The following is a 22816-nucleotide window of genomic DNA, read 5'->3' on the forward strand; positions in this document are numbered from 1 at the left end:
CAACAAGCAGAAATGTGCACCACGCTGTGACCAATTTCCTGCCATACTATGAGTGATGCACATAACTGCCTTCTGCAGCTGTAATGATGCTCTTGGTTGGAGGGAGCCTGAGTGCAGACCTCAAGAGTGTGGCTGGAGTGACCTCCTGAACTGCGCTGTTAACACCGAGAAGTTTTTCAGACTGCACAGCTTCCTGCGTACTGAGAAATGCAAATGCAAAAAAATAGGTGTGACAGGGCTGGTTGGCATTCAGACAGATTTCAGTAGGGATTTACTGTGGGGATATCAGTTCTGTGGCAAAGTTAAAAACTTCCTAGCTTACCATCTGTATCTGTGTTTTGCTGCCTTTTCTCTTCCTGTGTTTTTATTTATTAAATTACATTAAAGGGCATCAGAGCAAACCCCTGATGAAAATGAAGTGCCCTGTTTTTTCCAATAAATGAATAATAATTTTAAAAAAGGCTACCATCGGCTTTATGCAGAGCCTTGAGCTATGCTGTGTGTCGTATTTTTCTAAAACCCTTTTGTTAATAGTTTTGTAGGCAGACTTGAGAACTCCACGAATTAGCTAATGTTACACCAGCAAAAATGTTTCTCGAAAAAGACAGATATAAGGAACTTTTCTACTGGGGATTACATTCGGTCATATTTTTTCCATTAGATTGCGCTTCTGTGGAGTTCCTAGTCTCTCACTGGAAGATCCTGCTGGCTCCTGGACTGTGATGTAGAATGTCCCTTATGTTCATTAGTAGCTTATATTGGAAGCAGAGGGCTTCTGAGCTTTTCAGCTGTAATTCAACAATATTAGTCTTAGGCAGGAAAGTGAAAATTTATTTACTGAAAGTAAAATATTTATTTTGGCCAGAATGCAATTTTTGGCACTAGTACTGGTGCCTTTTAGGTCAAATTTTGGTAGTAGGCTAGTAAGCCTGTGATTACAAACACAGGCGAATTTAATAAAAGTTAGTCCAATCCCATTCCTCTTCGTGTAAATCCAGAGTATTTTGCTGAAATCTATTGCCATCTGACTAAACTTTCTGTTACTAGGGTCTGCCAGTGTACACAGTATTTGGTGTTATCAGCCCAGAGTATGTGTATATTTAGATTTTCTCATTATCATAGAAAAACTAGCCAACCCACTTTATAATTAACTATGAGTGTAATGACAACCTAGCAATCCTAAGCAGGTGACATAAACTCATGTTACTGATGTGACAATTATCTGGTTTAGTAATAATGATCAACTGTAGCAGCAACAATAATAAAGCAAAAATGACCTCCTGAGGAAAGTGAGTATTACTATCCCTTTTATGCAGACAAACTGAATCCAAGAGGTTAAACAGCCTGTCTAGCACTTCCATGTAAGATGGAAATGAAACGCGTGTAGACAAATGATGAATTATGCCACGTGCATAGCGTTACTTGTGACTTTTAGATCAAACTTTGCTGTACTTCGACTTTAAAGCTTGTGGAGGTAATCAAACCAAGACTAAGTGCTTCCCTTCCCTACAAGATGAAACTCCTCGATGTGCTACACAGGAGATGAGTTTGGTAAAGAATCTTTGCTTCATTGCACTCAAAAAATTATTTTCTGCTTGCATGTAATGGGATGTCTTTTTCCTTTGTTTTCTAGTTGGTCACCATCTTCATGCTTCCTTTTCCAAGAGGACAGCTGTTAGCAAGAGCCATACCATTCCTGTAAAAGTCTGGCCTTTGACAGCTCAGAGAAGACAGTAATTGTAAGTTTGGAGTCCGTAAGAGTTAGTCTCCATGTTTTCCAGGAGATTGGGTAGGCAGTAAATGCTGGTATTTCACGCAGTGGTCACCTGCTAGAGAGGTGTGACTACCTGGGGGTGCTGGGCCATGCAGAACTCTTGGCACTCTGCAGAATTGGCACTCTCATCCAAAGAATTAACACAAATTTTACTCACTCCAGAGTTTCACCTCTCTTTTGAGTGCCCCAGCTATTCGAACAGAATTTCCAATTTTGATTCCCTAAATTGAGACGTTGGAAGCAAGAGCCAGATGCTTAAACTTAATAGAATAAACTTGCTGTGGAGGCTCTGAGCATGCTGCACTCATAATGTCAAGCACCCTAATGCAGATACTTCAAGCTCAGTAGTAGGTATCTACATTTAGCAGCTAAGCCTTAATTTACACTTGTAGAACTGGCCTGTGCTTTTAGATGTCAGAAATTATTTAAGCAGCTATTAGGCCTGCAACAAATTGCAGTGGAAAGATCAACAGAGCATGGAGAAGCTCTGTTTACAAGGTACCAGAGACCACTTGCGTAACAAACCTGTCAATGATTTATAAAGTGTACAGACACAGTACCACAGAAAGTCTCACTCAAAACAATTGGTTACTCATTACCACATTGTTTCAGTGATCTTCTAATTTTACTGGATGTACTGGACAGCAGGAAGGCCTGCCCATCTCTTTAGCACCTGATGATCCTTGGACAACTTTGTTGCCCTCTCTGTAAATTAATGTCAGCATTCCTGCAGAAGTATAGCACTGCCTACTGAAGTACAATGCCTGTTTTATTTGAATGTTCTCTGGGAAACAGTTTAGAGAGCATCCATATCAAACAATTTCTGCACTGCAGTATTTGTACCTCGAAGAGTTAGGTCAAGGGTTTTGGATCAAAGCCTAGCCGAGACTGCATACATCATGGGGCCCGGGGAGAGAAGCATTAAATTTCTTGCTTAAAATTGGCTGTTAAATGCAAATGCATCATCCTTTGTGTTATATAAAATCCAAGCTGAGTGTTCTGTATTTTCTTGAGGCAGCAAACTGTTGAACAGGGTCCCCTTCATTTCAAGGTCTTTAAATCAGGCTCTTGATGAATTCATTAAACTATATATTCATTATAGGTGATGAAAAGTATATAACCTTTCCGGGAGGGAAGTGGTCTGTTCCATAAATAAATCTAGCCCTGTAAATTAAAGATGTGCTAGAATGAAATACCTGGATCCAACAGTGCTGTAACTTGAGCAAGGCAAGTATTTGTAATGGTAGCTTTGGGAAGGAGGCTACTCACAGTGGAATGGATGAACCTTAAGAAGTGCCCTGATGGTCTAAGAATCCAGGCTGCGCTGGATCAGGGGAAGAAGTAAATTCCAGGATCAAGGTCCCTCAGGGAGGAAGGCCTGCCAGAGTTTCTCTTTTGCAATATATTGAGCTCCTGTCTGAGCATGACCTCAGATCAAAAGCACTGCAGTACTACACTAACAGAGAGGCCTAACAAGCCAGAAGGTTTTGGATTATATTCTGAGAAGTTGTCTCTTATGATCTGTGTCCTTTAGGGGATCAGAGGACAGGTACTCATGGAACACTCTCCCTAGTTTCTTGCTCTATTTAATAACGAGTTCATTGCTTTCTATATTGTTTGCATTTCCCCATGACTATGAAAACTGGCTCTAGCATTGAAAGCACTGTAGTAGCCTAAGGAAGAATCAACGAGTCGATGTATTCCACATACCTGTGTTGGCCAGAAACATAGAAAAGTGCATGGTCTTTCTCACTGTTGTTTTCAGGCCAACTACTATCAGGTGGCAACTAAGTACTTAACCAGATGCATATCCAGTAGTGTCAGGTGAGAAACAGCAGACGTACTCCTATGCAAGAAGGTCAGGAATAGCCTTTGCCATATCTTGCTAGTGATTTTCCTGACATGCGAGGACAACTTTGGCTTTCTGTGGGTTATACTTCATGTATATCCTAAAACCAAAATCATTCAGCCCCTAACTTAAACAGAGACTTCAAAAAAGCCCCAGTCCTCTAATTGTATTATCAAAATTTCAACACTTCAGTGTTGGGGTTTTTTTGTTTTGGTGTCGTGCCGTGTCCAGTGTCCGGCCCCCCCCCCCCCCCCCCCCTCCCCCCCCACTTTCAAATGAACTGTGAAGCTTTGCATACTTTGGTTCTAAATGTATCTTCACTGCAGACATCGATCCAAGGCACCATTTTCTGACCTTTTTCTCAATTGCAGCTTGTTCATGGTATCATTGTCAAACTTCTTGGCACAGGGAATTGGCCACAATTGGTACACTCTGCAGCGCTTGCTATAGCGGTTGGATGCCAATGAAGAAGCTTTTATAGCAATGATAGTGTTACAGCATCTCAGTATTTTTTCTTAATGGTTGGACACAATCCAGTCACAAACATGGTAGGATACAAATGTAATCTGTGTTTGTGGAAAAATAAACATTCCAGGTAAGACCTAAGTAAATTCTCCTCAGTACTGACTGTGACCAAGGTATGAGCCAGATCAAGTATGGAGAAACAAATATTGTCTTCATATAAGGTTCATATGAAAGCTCTACTGTATTAAATCTGTAGTTGTTTTACATTGGAGTACCAATTCATGCTACAACCAACTTAAAACTATTAATTGCTACCTTAGTTTTTTTAAGTTGGGACTCTCCCTCCTCACTCTCTCCCAGTAACTGAATTTTGATCCCATGGAACCAATTCTGCTCTCAGTGAAGCTCTCAGGAGCCCTGCAAAGCTACTGTAGACAAAGGGGCTATAGTCGGTCACTTACCAGACACAATGTACTGGTTTTTTTATGGTTTAATGCAGACTCAAAATAAGAGCCACATTTTTTAATTTTAGCATGACAAATCATGTGCACCCACAAATCATGCTATTGTCATCAAGGTCTTAAAAAAACATTCTTCTTGGAGAAAAAGTAGACTAATGCAGTTAAACAAAGTATGTTACAGGAGAAGGAGAGGAAAATCCACAGAGGCGGAAGGGGAAATTAGTGTACAACTTAGCAGTGCCTTTAAAAAATCTCTCTTTTGTGCATGAAATATTAAATAGTGGGCTGGAAAAATGTAGTCTTCCTGCAAGAATGTATTGCTTCCTTCACCATAAATATCAGTGTCTTAAAATGAAAGTTTGTCAGTGAGTGAATTGTACTTTTATTGTGGTGCAAGCAAATGCTTTGTGCTGTTGAAAGAGTCTTCCTTAATAAAATGCAGAGGCTAGAATGGTAAATCTTTTGAAGTTTCTCCTAAACATGTAATATTTAGCTTGAGAAGCAATAGTGAGGAAATGAACACGATAAGAGCTCATTCAGTAACAGCCCTAAATTGATTATTTCCTTCCTTATGTAAACTTATCAGTGAGCCCTTTGGGCTCACTTCCGAATACCAGCTCAGCACAAGAGTCTTATCACAAGGAAATGGAATGTAAAAGCCCTGACAATTTTGATAAGGCACGTACTTTGGTTATGATCCTATCTCACCCCTCCTCCCTTTTAAATAATTCATCTGCACTAAAAGGGGAGATGCCCTGCCTCTAACTTTTGTATAAATATAAGTTGATGTTGTTATATTCAGAGTAAACCCTGATTATTTATTCTGCTGGTTTCTCAGAATATTCTTAGGTAAAGAGACCAGAAGATATATTGACAATTATAAGCAGCTCTGGAATGGAGTGACATAGTGCTCTGAATAGATTATTTCTGAGTTTTTAGAGACGCTCGTATGTCTTTTAAACACAATCTAAAAATTCTCAGTAGAGTGGATACCACAGGAAACTTAAGGTGCTCTGTTTTTATTTGCCACCTTCACCCTGTCCATGATGCCGTCTGTGGGTCTCGCAGCTCCGTGTGACGGCAGAACCCAGACTGAATAAGGATCCAGTAGCTCACAGTACAAAAGTCAAACAAGCAAACTAAAAAAACCTACCACACAAACACCAAACCACACACACAAACGTACATATGGCAAAAGAAAACTGGCAAGCAAGCTCTACCCGCCAACCACTACAACCTAAAACTTCACAGTTCTAGCAGCCAGAAAAACAGCAAAGCAGCCCAAAATACAAATTTAACTTCATTCACTTGTCCCAGTAAAGTAATAATTTAAAAGTGTACGTAACAAGTTTTGTGGTTCATTGCATTCCAGGACAGCAAAGCCTGATAAAAGTGCTCAAATGACAGTACTGTTTTTGTTTGAGATGTGATGACATGCTCCTTAAGCAAATGTTATAGGCAGCAAATCCATGACCCGGTAAAATACACTCCAGACCATCAAAGTACTTCTACAGCTTGATGAAATCCACTTGTCTTTAGTAAGAATGACCTAAAACTCTTTAGAGGGAAAAAAAAGTGTGGTGGAATTCAGAAAGAATGTTTTTTAAGCAAACAACACCATACCAAAGTTGAGTGTAACTTTTCCAGTGAAACCTAAAACTAAGGCAAAATTTCCTGATTTATTTTTTCCACAGAAACTCAAATCTTGAGTCATTTTATGCAAATTAGAGAAAAATCATGACCAAAGCTGGACTGACATATGATTTTGATTGGCTACTTTGCAAAATCTCCTCTCAGGAATACTCATCATCAAAACAATGTCATAAATCAAGAGAGGGCTTATCCCAACAGTGTTGAAGTTCACGGTAAAGATAGCATTGATTTTAATAGGGTTAGGATTTCTCCAAAATTTTCATGATGCTTTGCCCCTAGACTTCTTCACAAGACTTCCTGAATGCTTACTGTTGAAGAAAAGGTCTGTTCCGATGGCAAGTATATTTGGTGAAGCAATGTGATTGGGACAGAAACAAGACTGGAAAAAGGTCATGGACCAAATCCAGAATGTACCTACATGCACACGATGACCCAGAGGAAAGGAAGGCTTTCTGATGAAAGACTTGGGGTCAGAGTAGATGAATCTATGTTGCCTTTGCTTTGTCTTTGTGTGCAATATGAACTTTCATAACTGTGCTTTCTACACCATACTGATACCACCACATATGTAACAAATTGTATGTACCTGTAAGAAAATCTTGTTAATGTTTTGGGAAAAAAAAAATAATCAGTATTAAAAGGCATAAGGAACAACTATAAACTTGCAAAGTGAATGCTAGGTAGCAAAATAAGAGAGGGTGTAACAGCATTGCCTGTCATTTATTTTTTTGGGCCTAGAGCAGCAAAGTCCTCAGGGAAAGGAATTACAGTAGGAGATACTATCTTATTTTAGTGCTGTATTTCCTATCTTATATTCATAGCACGTAGGATTTTCATTATAATTGGTATAATCATTCATGAGTCTATTTTGTTACACAAGCAAGTAAAGAGCACTTGGCTGCTCCGTGAAGCCTGGCTTGTTTTATGGAGTTTAAATAAAGGCCTTCAAGATATTAGTAAGGTGGACAAATACTATTGCTGAAATTTTCAATGTAACAACCAAACTGGTGTTCAAAGCAGGGGGCAGATGGAAGGGCTGGGACTTTGCACTCATTTCTGTAAATGCTGATGTTTGTGTTTAACTCCATAGGGAAAAAAATTTAGTGACTTCAGATACTCCACAGCAACTGGCTGTATCATGCATGGGTTTTGCTTTGTGACACAGAGCTCGAGCACTGGAGGAAGTGCAGAGCAAATAATTAGGTGGTCTGTAACATAGCACAACCTTGGTTCATAGTAGGCTTTATTGGTAGTGATAAAAATGAGGGTGGTATTATACCAATCAGTCATTGATTGCTTGAAAGTAGAGAACAGGGTAAATTTAGAGAGAGCTTTCAGAGAGAGCTCTCAGCAAAGTTCAGTTGTCCATCTGTGATATGCATGGCTGAGCTTCTTCGGGTTGGATTCTGCCACCTTTACCGAATGTAGTACTATACTATGAAGAGGCACATTGGAAAATTTCTGTGGTCTGCTTGAAGGTGGTGGAATTGGGTGTTTATTTAGGTCAAATAGACTCAAGTACTTGGAGACCTGGGGAGCTTATGTAAGGCACTGGCTAAGTGAGCATGGTATGCAGGAGCTACATACTGCACAGCTGAAGAGAGGCACGGATGGAATAACTGCACATTCTCTGAGTAGGTGTCTGCCGACATTTTGTGGTGATCTGGAGACAATTGTGTGGCCAGAGACTTTATAATAAAAAGATCTGCAGGGTCCCAGTGAAAAAAGCCCCACAGAACTCTCCCAAAACCTTACCAAAACAGACGAGATGAAGAAAAGGATTTTCATATCTTGTGCTTATTAATTGTGAGGTTTGGAAACACGTAAAGATCACCTACTACCCGGGCCAGCCTTCAGGCTTCTGTAGTACTTTGAAAGAGTTTGGGCTGAATTCAGGTCTCAGGTATTTTAAAAGATAAACCAGTATATTTTCTTGTCTTGAAACTTGCAGGAACTGTTTTAAGGAGTTCAGCTTGTCTGTTTGGGTTAAGTAGAAGGGCATGAAGTTAGGCTGATTTATTAACTAACAATAAATACGTTTCCTTCTTTGCTAAACAGGTACACGTTGCATGAAAACAATACAGAACACATGTGCAAGGATTCCATCAGGTAACTATATGTTTACAGCCAAAATTAATTGCAAGATAGTTTTCTCGTACCTGAATTCAGCTTTTGAAAGAGCACTTCCATTACTTCTCTTTGTCCTTTTTTTACAAGCTACACTTTTTCCACCAATTAAATATAATTCCTGCTAATAGATGATGCATTTTCTGCAATGTTGCCAGTCCTGAATAGTTGCTGTAAAAGATGCAAGTCTTGAATCAAAATGCGTTTATTTTATACTGTAGCTCTAGTGCTAGTTATGTATTTATTAGATATGTGAAGCTGCATCATACATTGTCACCTGCATTTCCAGCAAGCGAATAAGAGGTCAGGTGAGGAACATATGTTCACTTTGCAGGCTATCACAAGATTCAAGGGAGCGGTGTAACTCAGGAGCCTTTCTGCCAGCTGGTGTGATAAGCTATGAGGTGACATACAGGTTAGTGTTCTGTGCCAGACTCGAGTGCTGAGGAACAGTGCAAAGGTTGTGTAACATGGTGGGGCAGCGTGTAGCTGCTCCAGTGAGAAAGTTCCCAGGGAAGGGTTGCAGCCTGTCTCACCTGCATGCTTCACGTGGCAACATCACGCTGTGGAAGCAAGTTATTATCACCTCCTGGGGCCGTCTTCTCAGTGTTGTTTAGTACCCTGTGACTGGAAGGTTTATTGTCAGAGCAGGTGCAGGTTGTCCTTTGTATGAGAGCTCTTCTGCTTGCTTGAGAACCAACTGTTTACAGTCGGCCTAGGGGTATTTAGCTCATATTTCTGTTTCTGTGGACATGTAATACAGGTGACACAATTGAGATCTGAATCACTGACAGTGTGAGTGGTAAAAATAACATGGTACAAACCAGATTCTTGTCCATCTCAGATAGCATCATGTGGTAAGCCAAAGATACGATCTACAGTGGCTTCACAACCAAGCTGGAGATAGGTATTAAATTGACTTCTGGCTTAATATGGTTGTTCAGCATGTTTTTTTTCATGACCCCATGAGTGGTGTAACAAAGAACACTGCACACCAATCTGTGAAATTGCTGTGTTTTAAATGTATGTTAAATTCTCCACTCCACAGAAGCTGTACCATGGAGTAGATACATTTCCTCTTTTGGAGAGTTAATCTCATAAATTAGCATTACAACAAAGCCTGAAGAAGCTACCATCCCTTCCATTTCCTTTTCTTTTGTGGTAGATCAGTTATTCACAAGACATTCTTAGTTTCAGGAACCAACTCTTTGTTTTGCAAAACCTTGTTCCACCCCTGCTGTCTAGTAGAGACCTGTTCCAAGCTGTGTTCCACTGGCTGGGAACACACACAGGCAACAGAAATGCTTTTATTACAAAACAGTCTTTGCAAGCATTGTATCTGCTCCCCACCCTAAAGGTTTTGTTGAGAACAAGTACACCTGTATGCATTTCCCTTGGGAAATTCTCCTTAGTGGCTTTAAAAACTGTTACTAAAAATCTGCATTTGAGGAAATGGGCTATACATCAAAATAAGCGAAGAGATTTCTCAGACATCTTCTGTCATGATCTGTGACGCTTCAGTGCTAGTCATTTATGCTACCATGGGAATACATTTCTAAAGTAGCATGCATTGTTCTGCTTTTAATGGTTCCCAAATCTTGACTCAATTCTGTGAGGTACATTTTGCTTAATTACATCTAGTATTAGAGTTTCCATTCCTTCAGGTACTGGATTCCCTGCTAGTGATGGAAATGACACCTTTCCTTTCATAACCAGTAATCATAATAACTAATAATCATAATCTACACTCTGTACCTTTATTTTGTGTGACATCATTGACTCTTGAAGCTTGTGTATCCAAAGCTGACCTTGTCCTGATACAAATACATGGATATTCCCACGGTCTGCATTGCCTTGTGTAAGTTTCAAGAGGAAAACATATGCTAACATGGAAAACAAGGAATATTAGAAATGCTTGTTACAAAATTGGAAACAAGTCTCACCAAACCTCAGATTTATTCTTTTTTGAGAAGGAATGGAAACAGAAAAAATGTTTCAAAGGAACTGACTGTGTGTATGATGTGATTCAGGCTCGTGGAGAAATTTGTTCAGTATAAAATCTTTTGCATAAGATGTGTTTTGATTGAAGGCAGTGAAATGAATGGGACTAAGATTAAAATAATTATTATTTTAAAAAAATGTCAGTAACCTCTGTGTCTCATCCTTATGCACCTGTCCTGGTGCCATGTAGATGGTTTCTGCATCACGTCTGTTCTATAGAAATTGAACATGCTTTTTAATTGTCTGAGGGCTTGTTGAGAAATGGGTTTGTTAGGGTTACGGCAAATAAAAGAAGATCTCAGCAGTCAATTATTTCTTTGTCTAAAAGAGGTCATTAAATTTGATGATAGAAGCTGTCAATGTATAAAAATATACAACTGAATGGAAGGTGAGAACAAATGCTGACAAGTGTAGTATACAGCCAGTGGTCTTGACAAGACACAGAATTGAAATGAGCAAATGGCTCATAAAGCTCATTAGCAGGAGGACAGTAAAATCCTTCCTTTAAGGTGATTTAGGTTTTTAGTAAGCATTTATATGGAGACAGGGGTCTACCCTGGTAGATGGGGGTGCTTTCTTTTACTAGGCACTGCAGACAGCACTGCAATATAACTTTAGTTTATTACGGCACTAAAACTGTTACAGTCTTTTTTTCACTTGAGAGAGGTTTGTCTCTAACCAAAAGGGGATAGCCATTCTTTTCCTATGTTGGCTATTGTTTTTGATGGACAGTCATCCCTGTGTCTTTTTTAAAAGCATGAGTTCACTTTGTGCTAAATGGCTGCAAGGGAAAATAATATAGAGTTAATTACAGAGGTTGATGAGTAACTTGCAACTACAGTAGCTCCACTTAAAAAAAAAAAAAGTTAAAACAGTTACACCATTCTCTGCCTTGTTGATTAGCATCATCTGGATGATAAAAATTAACGATGGACAGCCATAGGACTGTCCAGCTTCCTGGGGGACAAGAAAAGGACTGTGGTGGGTGAAGAGAGAGCCCAGGTTAGGAGCCATCCCGCAAGGATGGGGATCTGGCTGATTCCCCAGGTAGCAGAAAGCTATGGGGCTGCTGCAGGGCATGCCCCTGGGATAGCTGTGGGTGTCGGGTATCTGGAATCATCGGAGCTAAGTCTCCAATAAGGCAGCTGACCACGTTGAACTGAGATGGGGGGCTGTCTCAGCAAAAGGCCACCAGACTGCTCCCCAGAGTCAACAGGCCCTCTGTCTGATGTCCTGGCCTGCTTGTGTCCACCACTGGTGTGTCACCACTGCCCATGGTAAAAGACTGCTTCTGCCAGCTGTGCCCCTACCTGTCCAGTCCCCCCCGCCCATGGCATGTGGCTTCGGTAAGGTGCCTGCCAGGCCCACGGTCCTGGGTTCGCTCAGTTGTTCCAATCTGGATGCTTGTTCTGGGGAGGTGCTCAGAAACTCTCATTCCGACTTGCGAAAGCATTTTCCAGAGTCACTCTGAGGTCACAGAGTCCTCTCAGTCACTGAGGTCACTTAGACATAACCTAAATGTCTTTAAGAGTCCTTCGAAAATTACTGCCAGTATTTTCTCTGACCAGGTCATTTTCTGCTTACTGACAAAGAGCATGTTTTGTAATACTCACCCATTTTCTGTCAAACTGAATGAGGTAAAGGTCTTGCAACACGAATGTCCTCATTTGGACTGAAAGCTCATCTTCAAATTCATGAGTTGAGTTAGAGAAAAATCTATCTAAGAACACTGACAAATCAACACTTTCCAAACCAGATTTACAGTAGTGTTTGAATTTCATGTAAACTTTGGATCACTTCTTTATTGATTTTATTCAACTGTTTCTTCAGCTAGAGTATTTAGATGAAATAAGATTTGTCTTCCCATAACAATCCTTGTGTTGATTAAGAAGAGATGTGTGCCCTGTTATGAGCAACCTCTGTTACAGAAGCTCTTGCATACCTACTTTGTTGAAAAAAAAAAGAAAAGGAAACAGAATAAATATAGGCTGCCATCACATGCAAGCACTGGTCCTAAATCGAGGCCAGGTGCTGTGGATCTGGTTCAGCATGACAGAAATCCCAGTGCTGTGCAAAGCCTAACCCAAAGCAGGACCCTGTCAATGCTGCTAACCCCAGATACGATGCTGACCAGTGGTATAAACCAGCTGGCATTGTAAACTGAGTCTCTCCTCAGCAGAGCAGCCACCTCGTTCCCAAGGTCTCAGCTGTAATCTGAACTTTTACTTTAGTCCAGGAACATCTAGAACTTGCAAACTAGAACGTCTCACAAACACATCTGTCTCATATGGACACCAACAATGAGCTTTAAGCTTTCTTAGAGACTTCTTCTGGATCTATTTTTTCACCTTTTGCTCTATGACAAATTCCAGTATACTTATATTAGCAGATTGTTCTTATTATCCACAAATCCCACAAAATTGAATATGTTTTCCACTACATTTATCTCACACCAAGACAAAAAAATAATTATAAACAGCCTCATGTACCCCATGTTAGCTAGGTCAGAAACCATTGTTTATGTCACACCTATCATTAGTCAGGTTGACCAGTCTACCTTGGCATACCTGACTTTAAACCCATACCTAACCTTAACTCCAGCACGATGGTTCTGTTCAGATCAGACCTTTATGCTTTCAAGCCCTTCTGAAGACACTTTCTAATCTGGGACTTTGAGTCATTTCATGTCTTTTGTAGCTGTTTAATTGAGTACTATGTAAAATGCTTAAAATTTTATTAAACCACTGGCTGTGTTTAATAGCAAACAGAACTAAACAACCAAATAAGAGCAGCAAACCAGCAGGTATGTTAGGAAAACATGGCAGGCTCTGCTTCTTAAGTGGGTGAGACAGACAATTATTTACTATATTTTGAAAGCACCTGGCACTAAGTTTACTGGCCATCAGGACAACTTGAGTGAAAGTGGTGTTTATCACAGTGCCATGTTAAGTGGATTTGAGTTCAACAGAAATAAACAAAACAGCCCCTGGAAAAGATTTGGGACTTTCAAACTGGTGAGTGCTCTGGTGTTGCAGAAAGCTCAGGTCATTTATTAGGAGCCAAACAGTCAGCACAGATGACAGAGCTTGCTTTTATGTTTGTTGTTTTTTTTCTTTTGTTTTTTGTTTGCTTCCTTGTAAAGAAGGTGGATTTCCTACAGTTATATTAGTGTGCTACCTTCCCTTTCACTTAAAACCAGTTTCTAGCCTGCCCATCTGACAAAGCCTACATCTTCTTTCAAATGCATTCCTTTGCTTGCCCCCTCATAAGGAAACCTTTCCTTTGCTGCTCTACGTTTTCTTATCTGACACAAATGAAACAATTCTGGTTTCCTCTAAGTGTGGCAAATGATTTAAATTTTTACTAACCATTGTGATACATGCTGCCTGCTTTTCAGAAGTGGTATTTTGGTAGATGATCTAAAATGGACAGATTGCATGCTACAAATTCCAGGTTGTAATCATCTTGCAATCTTCCATCTTGCTTGCAAAGTTGCAAGATTTGCATATTGGCGGTTTTCTGCAACTAGAAGTCACCTTTCTAGCCATAGAATGGGCCTCCTGTTACTTCTAGCCAAATATCACTTCTTCATTTGAAATGAAGAATGTCAAATAATTTCCAAGTTCAGCATGTTACCCAATTTACCAGACCCAATAATTTCAAGAAGTCCAAGATGGAAATCCAGGACTTCATTTTCAGATCAATGATAGTGGTGGAGAGTTTGTAAGACATCCTCTTAGCCTCCTTTTGATCTACTAAAATTTCTAGGTGTGGAATGTGTCTCTACATTGCCTTAAAGTTCTGTTGCATAAGTAAGCACTCTGATGGGAGAAAGCTCATGCACGCATTTTCTTGTCAGTGGTCTCTTGTGACAATTGTAGTTGTTCTCTCCAAATTTGACATGTGACGATGAGTGTGGATAACTAGGAGAAGGTCATGGTAAAAAACCAGTTCTGCCACACTTGTTCCTCCCCTACCCTGAGATCCCTGATATACCTTATTCAAGTGGTATAAATTACTGCTGGCCCTGGAAAGAATCTATATTCAGGCAAAAAATGTTAGAAACAAAAGTCAAACCCACTAGATATGAACAACTTTAGAATGTGTTAAAAAAAGGTGAAATTTTACCATCTTGCCCTCTGTCATTAAAATGTGAACATTATTGTAGTTTTCTTTCTTAATAGTTAAGGATTGTACATTGAAGTCTAAGAACACATTCAGAAGGTTGGTATTAAGTACCTTTTCTCAAAACTTTGGCTGCTATGAATATTGTTACTGTCAAAAAAGAAAAAAAGTCAGCATTTTTGCTTTTTAATGGCATAGTATAAGGCAAAAAGTAGTTTTGATTCTTAGCAATTTCTATTTTTTAATAGAAAATATATTTGCATCTTCCATTTCACATTTTGGGATAAAACTTTACTTCTATTTGGTTTTGAAGTCCAAGCACAATATTTAATTCCTTTAATTATGCCATCAGCATTTCATTGTCTAAAATACTATTTTTTCCTGTTAACTAGCTGTTTCAGTGCATTTGTCCTAGATAGAGCATCATTTTGATCAATGATGCATTCAAACTATCTTTTACAGAATCCTCTAGTTTACAAATAGGAAATCTGGTGGATTCAGTGTCTCATATGCAGCTAATTGGTAATCTGCAGTAATTTATCAGATAGCAATTATCCCCAGTAGTTTTATACAGTATTTCTGGGAATCATCCTTTGACACTGAGCATCTGAGCATACATGTTATTAATCTCATTGGACATCACTCAGCAGCTACCATTCCCCTGTCTACAGAAGAAGGTAAAGAAACCTGCTCGATTATCTGTAGCACAGCTTCTTGAAAGATACCTGCTTTCTCTTGACTGATTTTTTTTTTTGTCTTGTTGGCTTTGGTGAAAGTGAAAACACATATAACATTGCTGGCTGCTTACCTTTGGTATTATTCTTGAAATATTTGGTGGTTATGATGAAATTGTTCCACTGATTAAAGAAGTAAAAGAATTCACTAGAGAGGGAATGTACGCAATACATGTATCATAGGATGGAAAGGACCTCCAGAGAATGAGTGCAATCTTGCTGCTCAAACCAGGTCCAGCTAGACCAGGTTGCTCAGGGCTGGTTCAGTCAAGTTTTGAGTGTCTCCAAGCATGGAGATTCCTCAACCTCTCTGGGCAATTTGTTCCAGTGTATGATCACCTTTGTGATTAAAAAAAGTTTTCCTTATATCTGGTTTAAACTTCTGGTGTTCCAACTTGTGTTCATCATTTTTCAGTCTATCTTTGTGCTAAGCTCTGAGAAGAGTTTAGCTTGGTCTTCTCTATAGTCTCTGATCAGGTAGTTGCAGATGGCAATGAGGGGTCCCCCTAGTCTTCTTTTTGTAAGGCTGAACAAAGCCATCTCTTTCAGTCTGGCAAACGCTCCAGCCCTCTGTGCCTCTGGGTGGTCTCTGCAGGACTCACTTCAATATGTCAATAACTTTCTTGTACTGAGGGAGCCCAAAACTAGACCCAGCAGTCCAGGTAAGGTCTCACAAGGTCCCAATAGAAGGGAGCAGTCACTTTCCTAGATCTGCTGGCAGCCCAAGGTGCTGTTGGCTTTCCTTGCCACGAGGGCACACTGCTGGCTCATGTTGCTGTTGTCAGGACCTCCAAATCCTTTTCTGTGGAGCTACTTTTTGTCAGGTTAACCCCCTGCCTGTACTGCTGTAGTCAGTTATTTCATTCCAGATGCAGGACTCTGCTTTTGACTTTTTTGAACTTCGTGAAGTTCCTATTAGTCCATTTCTGCAGCCTGTCAAGGGCTCTCTGAGCAGCAGCCCAACCTTCCAACATGTCAGCCACTCCCCCTAGTATGGTTTGTGTAGTCTACAGACTTGCTGAGAATAAGCTTTGCCCCATCAGCCATGTTGTTAATAAACAGTATTGGCCCCAATATCAATCCTTGAAAGATGCTGCTAGTAACTAGCCACCAGCTGGACATCAGCTCTGTAAGCCTGGAGATCCAGCCAATTTTCCACCCGCTTCTTTATCAACTTACTCAGTTCATGTCTAACTTAGCTCTAGTTTCAACTCCAGATCAGCTCTGGTTTTCCCAGCTCCATCCCTGCCTGCTTGAGCAATGTCGCCATATTCTCCCAAGTAGCCCCTCCTGGCTTCCTCTTTCTGTGTGCTTTTTGCATTTGAACTGAGTCAGGAGTTCCCCACTCCTCCATGCTGACCCTGTGCTGTCCCTGCTCAACTTTCTGCACCTCATTTTGGTCCATTTTTTGTGCTTTGAGTAGGGTGTCCTACCATATCAACTAGCTTGCTTAGGCTTGTTGGCCTCCAGGCCAGTCTCCCGTGGGATTCTGCCCAGCAAATCTGTGAATAATCTGAAATCACTCTCCTAGAGACCAGGGTTGTGATTCTACTGTTTGTCTTGCTCACTTCTCTCAGGATTTTCAACTTCACAGACTCATGCTCACTGCAGCTATGAATATTAAATACTCAGTCTTGAAAGGGGTGTTCTGTTCTGCCTAAAGTCTCCATGAGCCACAAAGACTGCCTACCCCTTTCTATTTCTTTATTTAAATCCTTTGATGACTGGACTGCATTCTGGTAAATCTATCTGTAATGTTAGTGGCCTTAACCTGCTTTTTCTTTTTTCTTAAGAAAGCATAGTTGATAAGAGGGTGCAGAAAAGAGATATGACTGAGAATGTATGGTGTGCTAAGAATGTATCATACATACTGTATGTGTGTATGCTTCACACGTAGTCATCACCGCTATGAAATACTAGCTTCTACTTTGTATGTTGTAAACCAGCTTCTTAATAATGTGTTTGTGAGATTTTGCATGTTAGAAGCCAAAGCTTCTTGGGGTTTTTCTAAATTGTAATTTTTTTATATTAAATCACTGAAGATTAGAAAAGTGTCTCTGCCTAAAGTGGGATGCCACTTGGACACAGTGACTTGAATGACATATTGAATTTTTGAATTCCAACTAAGGCGGCTACTCAGAGGGGTTATCTAAAGTGTTGTGTGCTTATAAATTTAAGCAATAAAACTTTGGAAGATTTTGTCAGGGCCCTGCTTCAGCAAAGTCCTTAGTCTTATATTTAACTGTAGATAAGGGAACTCATTGCTTGTAACCTATGTACCAAGGCAGCTTACTCTTTCCTAGAAATGTTTTCAAAACCAACTCCTGAGTCACTTTGAAGCTAAGGCAATTCCAAAACCTAGCAATCTGTTGCAAACAGACTGCATTGATGCAGCAAGCTGTTGCAAAAAATCACAGTTGACCCCCTGGTTCATCTGAACCTCTTTTTAACATTTCTTGTAGACTTTTCCCAGACAATGAGGCCATGAAAAATGTATTTTGCGTTAAAAAACCCCTCAAACTTACAAAGCATCTAACAACAAGCAAAGTTACAAAACCAAATCCACCTTAAGAGAAAATGAGAAACAAAACCAAAAATCCAAGCCTGGGTCATAATGTTGCATTTCTCTATCGCACACTCATTATGAAGGTAGCTTTTACTTAACCTCTTAGTTCTCACATCACTCATGTTAATGGCCAAGTTTCTGATACCGGTGACATTTATCAACTGATCATCTGTGACTCCATGAGTCACTGTCTCCAAGCTTGACATAAACCACTCAGACTCTGTGCTAGGGTCACCTGGACTTTGTCACTATTTAACAATTGAAAAGGAGCAGTATTTTCTTAAAGCACAGGCCAGGCCCTCCAGTGATGTAAATGAGCACAAGAGAAGCAAAGTCAATAGAGTACTGACGTTTCCTAGTGCTCCAAGGCAGTTGAGCAAACGGTGAAGCTCTGTTTTCCCTCTGCACTTTCTTTTCTTTGCTCATTTGTTCCTTTGCTCTCTTCAGTTAAATCATCTTTTGCTCTGCTGCTAACGTAAATCTAGAAGCAATGACAAGATTTTTTGTTTTTCTGCTTTTAAAGAGAAGACCTTCTGAATGCAGAGAATAGTTATCTCGGTGCTTTTTTACAGAGTATAGAAAGGTAACGTAGGAGTAGCACATAGGAAGGAAGTGTTTTATTTACCCTGCTTTTTAACATGGTGCTGCATTTTGGCCGTGCAAATGTTATAACTCTGTGTAGAAGATTCGATTTCTTAAGAGGCAGAACATTCAGATTAGGCCAATGGCTAATTCTTTCCCATGCCCACATCTGTGAAGAAAATTCTGTGGAAAGAAGGTGGAATGAAAAGGCACTATCTCTTTAAAGACAATTCACACCTCAGTTCTTGGGCAGTTTAAAGTGTGTATCAAACCTGGGACTGGCAAACTGCCATTGCCCTCTTCACATAGGCTGCAGTCTACTGCACTGCTTGCATACAGCTAGTAAAGCTATAGGTAGAAGAAGGCCCAACTGCAACATGGGGGCCAAGGTTTATCAGTGAGCCAGAACCATTGACAAAACTGTGCTGTAATTCAGTTCTGTTCTTGGCAGCTAGTTTGAGAATACATACAAACTTTTTCCAGGTCAGCTGGGACTCCAAGCCCCAGGAAGTAAAAAATGCATGCTTAGTGAATTTCTGGAAAATTGCAGTTCTTGTATTCCTGTCCCGATAAGTAAAAGATATTGATGAAGTTCAGAAATTTATAGTAGGTGAACTTTCATCCAAGTGCCCAACTTATATTTCTTTAGTACATGAAGTCTTTAAAACATTAGACTAGGTCAGGAGAATCAGACCACTGACTCAACACAGAGAGCTTCTGATTGTCAAAACACTGAAACTTGTGAGAATTTAGTACTGCTGCTGGGGTGGAGCTGCTGGTTAGTCAAAGGACATGCTTATCTGTGTGTTTCTGCTACTCTACTTCACTCCTGCCCTGACATCATGTGTCATGGGATCTATTTCTGGATCAATGGCAGAAGTCACCAAACAATCCTTTCAAATTATTCTGTTGACCAAATGAAGGCTTAACTCTCCTCTAAAGACAACAAGGCCAATGTAATGTTGAATGCCCTAATTAGCTCCATATGTTTTAAGTCATTAGGGTAGAGTGAAATGACCAGAAGTATACTAATAAATAAAGACCATATCCTGGTATTGATCTGCATGTGCAACTCACCTCTGAAATCAATAGAGAGCACTGAAAAAAATCAATGGCAGGATATGACCCGCAGATAAGCTAGTTTCAAATCATTCTGTCTCTACTACAAGAAGACATGTTACTTTGTGTTATCTAAGCCCTCAAACATCCCCAAGAAGTTTGGGAAATAGGATAAAGCCACATGGAAGGGAACTGATACAGAAAGATTTACATGACAAAATACTTGTGTTTTGTAAGACCTCGACTAGTCATTGCTTTTTAACATCAACTCTCTGGGTGAAACATTTAAACGGTTTCTTATAATTAAGACTGAAAGTCTCTGAGAATACCCTGGGGAAGAGTGAGTGATGTAGTAAAAGGAACCAGTGTTTACATGCACTTCCTACTAGCATTATCAATAACTTTGCCCTGCATTATAATATGGGGAAAACTCTACAGAAATTAGGCCTCCAGGTGATTGCTCTGTGTGAGAAGTCAGCCATGCGCTGAAGAGAAAATGGAGATCTGAAGCTCAAGGGACGCAGTATACCTTCTTTTCTGAGATATGGTTTTGACAGATGAGCACAGTATAGTGTGGATATTTTTCCTCTATTGGATACCACAAATGCCTGGTTTTGCAACACATAGGTTATGTTTCTTGGCTGTATTTGCTTGTGTTAGGTCAGTGCTGTGTGGGATCTTCTGAAGCACAAGATTGCAAACAGGGGCCTCACTGAAGCATGTTACAGCTCCCTTCAGGCTCACAAACTTGATTTCTTTCCTTCAGAAACCAAAGTGAAGGGATGGGTATATGGACGTCTAGATATCTGTCTAATATGGCATCAAAATGCAGCCAAAACTTACACCCAGACCTAAGTGCACCAGTCCTGGCTAACTAACTTCAATGCTTCCGTGACCTGAATCAACAAATAGCTTTAAGATGGCTGCATGGATACTCCTCTCACTAATTGTTTTCTGCTGATGTGAGTATTCAAAAATTTTTTATTTGCTGGGAGAGAAATCCTCAAGCAAATGCTTCTGGGAGTGAGAAAAACTATTTTTGATACCCCAAAGTTTTGTGTGGGCTTACTCTGATGAACATTGTCAAATTCCAGTAATTTGGTACAAGGCATACTTAATGTCAGCTAAAAAGAATTGCTATAACATAGAGAAAATTGTAGATTTGAATCTGAAAAAAATTTGAACCAAAGGCATTTACCCAGAGTTTCTATCTTCAGAATAACTCTACTTGCCCTTGCTTGTCTTCTGTCTTCTTTTTTTTTCAAATTGCATGCGCATTTAATGCACGTGAAATGTTTCACATTGCCAGACGTGGTATAAGCCTGCACTCAGAGCCTTGTGGACTTCTTGTTCCTAATATTGGAAGATGTAATCTAGCCAAAATCCCCTCTAGATGGCTCCGATGCTTTCATTTACATTACCAATCTTTGCTTAGATCCTTGTCTGACTCTTTTCCCTATCTGTGGCTTTGTTCTCATTTAGAATTGTAAGTTTGAAGGTTCCTATTTCTTTTTATCCATGAAGGAGATCTATCTCAGTAATACAAGCTTTTGCATGCTGCCCCATTAGTGTCTCATCTTAATCCATGCCTTGAGGGTCCAAATCTAGGGAGGATAGAATAATTCAGTCTCCATGCAGATCTTGGACTCTTCTCAGACTGTGCCAACAAGTGTGCCAATTAAAATCGTGTTTCCATGACATTGCAAGCTAGCCCATTGCAGAGAATGTGGATGAAAAAAATGGATTTATAATTCAGGTTTCAGAAAAAGAATGATTTTCCCTGCAAAATTATCTGACTTGTATCGTGTCATTGTTCATGATTTAGTCAGAACCTGGAATGCTACCTTCAGATTGTGGAAGCTGGCAAAATTCATAACCTGGCAAAAGGGAAAATATTCACATAACTCTCGGCAAGAAACCAAATCAAACTATTCTTTTTAATTGCAGGTGAGTAATAGCACTCTTACATTTCATACAAATAACGTCAGCACTCTCCTGCTCTGTGATTGATGGGATGTTTTAAGTGGAGTGCTTTAATTCAGCACAGCTGGACCTCTCTTGTTGGATTCCCCTCCTAGTCTAAGAAATTTTTGGTTTTAGATGTATTGGCAACAGCTTACCCTGTTAAGGCTGAAAAATATCCCTCAAGAGAGTAGATGTTGAATTGTCAACTCTTTGCTCGGTCAATATGTCTGCTAATGAAAACTGGGGATTACTGTTCGGTTGTTTGTTTGGTTTTTTGAGCCAATTTGCTTGGTCTTCAAGGTCTTGTTTGAGCTTTTGGATTGAATTGTAGTGATCTATTACAAGTAATGTGTCTGTAGCCTAAGTGCTTCCTTGTAGTACTTTCAAAAGGCGTTTTTCCTTTCCCAGGGTCTCTGCCATTTTGCTGCTTCCCGTGGCTAGGATTAAACAGCTGGCTGCAGACTCAGGACACCTTAGCAGAATTCCCTTTAACCCACGCGTGTGCGTGGCAAGTGGCAGAGGAGGGCTCCTGGGGGGGGTCAGAGGAGAGTGCTGATAGGGAAAACCACACATTTAGCTTGTGTAGAGGCTAGAGAACCTAGCTTAAATCCAGTGCAGATTCAAAGCAGGGGATCGTGCAGCACTAGTTGTACTGTCCTTCACACCATGTGCAGGCCACAGTGCTTTGCCAAGCCAACAAAAGGTGTCTAGGGAGAGAAAACTGCTGAGTGTTTCGAGAAAGTAGGGAGAATTTAAACCATTTCTATTAAGCTTCCAAAAGGGAGGACTTTAACTGTTTAGCAAGTGGAGCAAAAGGCAGGATTCTTTGAGGATCTTGCCAGGCTAACAACTATGGAGTTCATATAAACTAGGCATATATCCACTTGGTGTATTAAGTTCCTTAGCGTCAGACTCACATGGATTTATTTACAGTCTCTGACTAGAATCAACATGAGCTTTCAGAGCCCTAGAGTACATAATAACAGGAAAATCGTGGCTCTAGTTAAACACATCCCCAGGGAAAGCCTGGTAAATGTCGAGGGCAGTGATTAGGAAAGGTTAACTTATGATGTGACAAGGAAAGTAGTACAACTTAGATAACGCTAATAAATGACACTGGTGCCGAAAAATGATAGATTATTCTGATGTGTTCTGTTAAAAAAGAAATAAATAAACCAAGCAGTATTTAGAGGAATGTCCTGAATCTATCTGTGACTATGTGCAGTTACTTACTATTCTAGCATATCAATTTGGATGTCCATGTGCGGAAAATGTATTACAGAAGGAATTATTTAATATATAAGGAATCATCTGGTGTGCTCCATGCAGGACAGGACATTATACAAACTTCCAATTTGTGCGGCTGTCATGAGTGAGCACCCACAATGCTATTTATATTGGAGGAAAATACCAGTAATAGAAAGCATTTACTGAATGACTGAAAACAAATTTGCA

The sequence above is a fragment of the Accipiter gentilis genome, chromosome 12, assembly GCF_929443795.1.
Source record: "Accipiter gentilis chromosome 12, bAccGen1.1, whole genome shotgun sequence".
Taxonomy (NCBI): domain Eukaryota; kingdom Metazoa; phylum Chordata; class Aves; order Accipitriformes; family Accipitridae; genus Astur; species Astur gentilis.